Below are 7,369 nucleotides of genomic sequence, written 5' to 3'. Positions count from 1 at the left end.
CTCTCTCTCTCTCTCTCTCTCTCTCTCTCTCTCTCCCTCTCTCTCATTTTGGTTTTTGTCCCTTTATTTCAACAAAACTATGATAACAGAAGCATTCTCATACTGGTTAAAATAATGCAAGTGAACTTATCACATACAATTTCAAGATAAATGTTGGTAAATTGTCAGAACTATTGTTAATTTTCTATTTTTCTTTAAAAATTTTGTACCATGGGCATTGTATGTTACTCTGCATCTGCCTTTGTTTTCATTTTTTATTTTTGCTTTGATTTTGTTTTTCTCCTTAAAATAAAATTTTATAAAAACAGTATACATCCATACTATATCTAAGATGTTTGATATTTAGACAGATAGTGAAGTTAAGCTCAACTGCCTATGTTATAGGGTAATAACATCATTAAACTTCTCTTCTAGAGGGTTAAAAACTTAGGCTTGCAGACCAAAAATTAGTAAAGAGAAGGGATGCAAGGACAGCCAACATTTTGGCACTAGTTAGTCAAGGTTAGTGAGGACTTAAGACATAAGCGAACCTGTACTGTACCATCCTGTAATTCAGTGGTGTCCCAAATTTTCTGATCAAGGAGATTATAGTGTTACAGAGGAAAGTGATCGATGATGTAGAATGTGCCTCAGGAGAGGCTTTTAGAGAGAAAACATTGTCAAGCATTCACGGAGAGCAAACTGGTTAAGCAATGGCCATGACTCACCCGCATGACTGATACTGACAAAGGATCTACAAACTGAGGTACAGGGTTTCAGGATAAATACTGAGGGTATGTGACTGACCTTGTCAGATACAAAAGTTACATTTCTTGTTATATAGGTCTTGCTTTATCTTGATCTGAACCATGCTACAAGAAAGTATAAAAATGAGGTATAAAAACTAAAGCCATATTAAGACACTGAGCTGTAAAAGCCTCAAGTCAACAATGTCTGACATTGCCAGTCCTACAGATAACCCACTACTATTAGGGACTACTGGACTATTTTGGATTATTTTGCCGAATCCATGCACCTACAATATTTAAATGGCAATGGAATAACTTTCTCTGACAAAACTTAACAAAAAAGGGGATGCAAATGAAGGGCAATTTTGTATTTCTATATACAAAATAGTTGGGCTAGATATACAGCTACTTTCTCTTAATTCAATGAGAAGAAAGATTTGTACTAATAGTGTTTGGACAGAATAGAATGTCTATATCTTGTACTATGAATAGCCACTATGAAAACAACATTATGTAAAGCATTAATTATTGAAACTGTCATACTGACCTATTTTGAAACTGTCTCACTGCTATTTGTTTCTCTATAAAATTAATTGAAAAAATAAATAAAAACAATATATGAATAAAAGAAAATGACTATTAGGCCTTTTATCTCCAACTGTTGGTGAGATGAAAGCATACCCACTTGTATGACCAAGAACTGAATCATGTCATGCATAAACATGAATAATTATAGTACATTTTGAAAGGCCAGTCAAGTAATAAAATATCTTTTTTGGAAACCCTATATACCCATAAGAGCAAAAAATTTATTCAGCTTCTCTAAGGAGCAAATGAAGATGGTTTTGTCATGAATAAGGTTTGTGTTCAAGGAGATTGGAGAGCTCTTGATTCCATTTTCAGCCTCGTGTGGGAAGTAGTTCTCTAACAATTCCCCTGGTTGCAAAAAGTGTTAACAATGAGTTTTTGATACACTTTTATGTAGAAGCCTCTGACTATATTCTCTAATTGGAAAGAATGAGTCAGAGAAATCTCTCTCTTGGAGTGATGGTTCTTTTAAGGGCTAGGAATTTTCAGCTGCAGGAAATAGTGTGACATAGGCACAAGTATTTTCTAACTGTACCCTACATGTAAGCAGGCATGGAGGTCAGTCACATCTCAGTCATTCTGTGATTTGTTTATTTATTTACCCATCATACCAAATGCTGTGATTCTATTTTATAAAGAAAGCAACAAAATCTGGAAAATTTACCAGATCTGATGACTGACATGTCAAGTGTTTGCCTAGTACAGATTCCTCTTTGTGCAGTCCTACTAGAGGGCCTGGAAAGGGTCTCTGTAATGTTATGATGTTGAGAATTGCCAACCTGGACTGTCAAAGTAACTTTCCAGTGTTTCACTGGGTCAAACTGTACCACCCAGGATCAGGATCCCTGAGAGCTGTGAACTCAGAAACGAATGCCCCTCGTGGTTTCGCAGTCCCATAGAGCAGCAGGTTTCACACAAATCGAGTTCCAGACCCACATTCCAATGGTGAAATTGTGTAGGTAACACTGAGGAAATTCAACATTTTCATAACTAGTGACTCCAAATGAATTAAAACTGGTGCTGTAATGTACCAATTAAAGAAGCAACAAAAAAAACACTAGAAAGGTCCAAATATATAGAGTTATGCAAATTCATAAATAGCATCAGATTTTGAATCAGAAAACAAGGTTTTGGTTCAGTGACATGGAGTGAGGAAAGTATCTTATGTGGCTCCCTATGATTCAAAGTTATTTCCCATGAGCTACTTGTTTTTACGCCTATAACCGACTTTAAAGGACCATGATATGGATAGATTACATCTACATTTTATAATTCCTTAATACTGTCTATGATTTCTTTACAACATTGGCAGTCCATAATTTTGCCACAGTTGGGTCTGGAAGTTTATCTGTCTGTCATTTTTCAAACCACATCATTTACCATTCACAAACTCAGGAAGATTTCCTGTCCTGTAAAATGTGTGCTGCAACAGCATGTTCACCTGACATGTTTGCTCATTTATTTAAGAAGCTGTGCCGACAGTGTGCTCTTGTAGAGAAAATTTGACTATAACTTGTATAGAGTTAGTTATCACCTGCGAACCTAAAATTTATACTTTTCAACATCAAGCTTGCTAAATCCGGATCAAGTAGACAAATGGGAAACATAATTTGACAGTGTTTTGCCATGCCATCATCAGGCACTTGTATAAAGACCACTTTATACAACCTCCTGGCTTTACCTTTGTTCTGGAAGTCATGTGACTCCATCTTGACTTTGACAACTCTCACACATACCATTCATCACAACTTTGTTATTTTGAGAATCACTTTGCAGGCATTAAGGAAAATGATCCTGTAGCTGCGTTATTTTTTATTTCTAATCATTGGAACACTGAACCAGTTATTCACTTTTTCTGGTTTCACAATGAAGGGTGTTTTTCAACTTGAAGTCAATGTCGGGATACATTTAAGCACAATTAAGTGCAATGGGTATTTAGGAGAAAATATGTACTGCCCGCGTGTACCTGGAGGCCACGTTTAAATTTCAATTTGTTCACCCAAGTAGATGATGGCTAACACTTAAACATTGGAGAAAATCATTATACAAATTTTATCCAAAGACAACCACAGGAAACCTACATGATTCTCTACGTTTTGTAGAGTCTTCAGTGAATCTGGTTATGAATTTTTTACATATGAATAAAAATTGTGGATAACAAGCAGTTCTGACAAACTGATACACAGCCTTTCCTTCAAAATTGTCATAGCTTTTCTAATTTAGGTCATTTTTTCTCAAGAGCAAATGGCCATAATTGTGAGTCCATGTTTACAATTGCACACATGCACTCATTCTCAGACATAGATGCTAGTCAGTCATTTCCTGTGAAGACAACATAGCTTTGCCTCTGTGGTTTGTTTTAACATGCACAGCATAGCCAGAGCTCCTTTGCAATATTGTCATATATGCATTTCTTCCAAAGAAGTTGCTGTATATTCTCTAGATTATTTGGGAGGAGTTGCACCTTATAGACATATGCACCACGCATTATGGAGACATGACACTCAGTTTCACAGAGAAGAGGGTCATCCCACGATTTGACATGGAGATACTCCACCCTGACTTAGCATGCTCAGATCGGTCTGTCCTGTCCTCAGGTAAAAATATTCTGTGAATATTCTTGGGACATACAAAAGAAATTGTTTCTGAATTTAGACAAATCTTGGCCTTTATTTTTGAGCAAATACACTTTTTATGGATTACTTAAAGACCAGTTGGTACTCATGAAATGATAGGCAATTGAAGTTGCCATGCCATATATAGTAAGGCAGAGTTTCTGTGTGGCTCTATGTGAATAAAAATGATGAAAAACAAGAGTGTTTGGTTAAGTATATGTATACTCTTCTCTCACCAGATCACTATTGAGTACTCTGGTGAACTCAGCATTTACATTTATGTCATAGGGACAGAAAACCTTGATGTGCTTTGGTGTAGAACAGAGCCTTACCCAGGTGCATGGCGAGGAGGTAAATATTCCCACGACAAGATGTTGTTGCTTTGGTGAGAGATTCAAAGGAATTCTCAATACAAATTTATTAACAAATAAAAATATCAAGAAAATTACACTATGCATAATGTAAATAAAATAAGGTATGAATATATAGATTTCTATTTCACTTTGACAGATGATAGTTCAAGCATAAATGACAACATATAGGCAGTCAAGCATGGATAATTTCTTTATGGTACAGTAAAAATTCTCCCAAAATATTATTTATGTTCAATGATAGTCACTAAAATTGGAGCACTTACAGCGCAAAATGATAAATACTTGAATTCTAAAGGTGATATGCTAAACAAATTCTGCAAAAATTGCCACAGTGATGCAACAAACAGAAAATGCAATAAAGAGAAACCCACACTCAGATGTGAAAAACAATACTACTTGAAGCAATATTTAGAAGTATGATATACTTCAAGAGGAAAACACCATAGGGAAAAGTGCTAGGAGGTGCAGTATTATTCATAGGTGGACACAATTTTTTGAAAATAGATGAAATTCTTGAAATTTCAAGAGAAACACAACAAACAAGGGGATATTACCAGAACAGAGCAAATGCCAATGATTTAATATTAACTGAAATACAAATGTGTACGCAAAATTAGGTTAAAATCATGGCTATTACAAGTCATCATGATTAGAAGACAATTAGAGAAAGAAAGAAAGCTTGTCACTACAATGTATGACAAACAATAATATCTTACTACAAAGTGAGGACACAGTTGGCAGAAAAACATGCAGTATACTACAGGAAAGTTATATTTTATTCAGTTAATAATGCTTCTTTTTCCTAGAATGCATTTTATCTCTTGATCCATGTAGAGAATTGCTGTCTTGTCTTAACAAAATAATGTAGCACTTGGGGGCAAAGATGCAGCCCAGCAGCCCTGCACTGGAGGCCAAGATGGAGAAGACCTCCATGGCCACCATGACCTTCCCCTTGCTGCTGTGGTACACGGGGAGGAAGGTGACCCACACGCTGCAGAACACCAACATGCTGAAGGTCAGGAACTTGGCTTCATTGAATGTGTCAGGCAGGTTCCTGGCCAGGAAAGCCACAGTGAAGCTCACCAGGGCCAGGGAGCCCAGGTATCCCAGGACACAGTAGAAGGCGGTGAGGGAGCCCTTGTTACATACAATGATAATGTGACCATGTTCAGAGTGTGCGTCTGTATCGATGTAGGGTGGATTTGTCCCCATCCAGATGCCACAGAGAGTGAGTTGAATCAGAGAGCAGATGGGGATGATGTAGTTTGGTGCTCCTGACACCAGCAACTGCCTCATCCTTCTGCCTGGAGCAGTGACCTTAAAGGCCAACACCACAGTAATGGTTTTGGCTAAGACAGTGGAAACAACCACAGTGAACACAACTCCAAATGTGGTCTGCTGAAGTATACAGGTGGCTGTGTTGGGACGACCAATGAAAAGTAAGGAACAGAGGAAACAGCAGGTGAGGGAGATGAGGAGGGTGTAACTGAGAGCCCTGTTGTTGGCCTTGACGATGGGAGTGTCTCGGTGCTTCACAAAGAGTCCAAGAACAACAGCCGTGAGAACAGTGAAGCACAAGGCTGTGCCAGTTAGCATCTTGCCAAGTGTGTCTTCATAAGCCAGAAAAGTCACTGATTTTTGGATGCAGTGGTTTCTCTGAATGTTGGCATACAGGTGGTCTGGACACTTCACACACTGATCCATATCTAATGAGAAAATGTAAATTAGCATCAGTCTATGTTGCGTTTCCTCTTCTATCCACAATACCCTCACGAAAATGACAACGAGCTAGCTGAGTCATATTTAGTTGTTTGATTATTAAGTTAATTCTAAATTAACTAAACCTACTTTTTTTAGTATAGTGAACACCATTCATTCTATTGCTTATTAATTTGCCATATTCTTTTTTTTATGTGCAAACATTGTATTATCTCACTAATGTGAGAACCTGAAGGAGTAATTAAGATATAAAAGTTATGACAAATACTGTGGAAGGGAAGTAAGGTGTTCAATGAAAAGGAAATACTGGGATGAGGAAAAGGGGGGAAAAGATATATTTAGATACATACAGCATAGTTTGGATCATTGTACTGTTGATTTTTGGTGGTCTTTTTTATACTTGGTGGTCTTTTGAAAGGAGCAGTTAATGCTTAAAAATTTTCTTTAACTCTGATTTTTTCCTGTTTTGAATTTCTTATAATTTCTTTGTTATTGTTTTGTTTTGTTTTTTCTTTAAACGAATCTTACACATTTATATCTGGTAATCTGAACAACTAATTTGAAGATAGCGTCAAATCTTGTATCATTTCTAATGTTGTTCTTTTTTCTATTGCTATTTTGTATTCTTTAAAAATAAAAAAAATGCATTTCTTGTGTATATTGTTGGATTTTGTTTCTTGATGCACTCTGCCAGTCTATTTCTTTTAATTGGTGAATTGAGTCCATTTACATTGGTGGTTATAATTGATATATGCTGGCTTATTTTTGTCATGTCATTTTTCTGCTGTTGGTTCCCTTCTTTTCCTGTGTTTGTTAGTCCTGTTTGATGGTTTCTTTCTGTTGTTGTTCTTGGAGTTGCAGTCATTTTGATCCCTTTCTAGAATGTCTTTTAGTATTCTGTGTAGGGTTGGTTCAATCATTATGAATTTCTTTAGTTGTTCTTTGTCATGGAAGTATTTTATTTTTCCTTTTTTTTTTTTTTGGTGGAACCGGGGCTTGAACTCAGGCCCTTGCACTTGCCAGGGAAGTGCTTATTTACCTGCGCTATCTCCCCAGCCCATTTTTCCATTAATTTTGAAAGAGAGTTTTTCAGGGTATATCAGTCTCGGTTGAAATTTGTTTTCTTATAAGACTTGAAATATCTTGCTCAGTACTCTTCTTGACTTGATGGCTTGTGTTGAGAAGTGTTATTCTGATGGGTTTTCCTTTAAATATAATGTTTCTTTTCTCTAATAGCTTTTAGTATGTTGTTCTTAAGTTGAATTTCTGGAATCTTGATTATCATATGTCTGGGTGTAGATTCATTTTGGTTGATATTATTTGGAGTTCTATATACATTATTTAC

Source organism: Octodon degus, unplaced genomic scaffold (assembly GCF_000260255.1).
Source record: "Octodon degus isolate 3935 unplaced genomic scaffold, OctDeg1.0 scaffold00328, whole genome shotgun sequence".
Taxonomy (NCBI): Eukaryota; Metazoa; Chordata; class Mammalia; order Rodentia; family Octodontidae; genus Octodon; species Octodon degus.
This window is presented reverse-complemented; position numbering follows the sequence as displayed.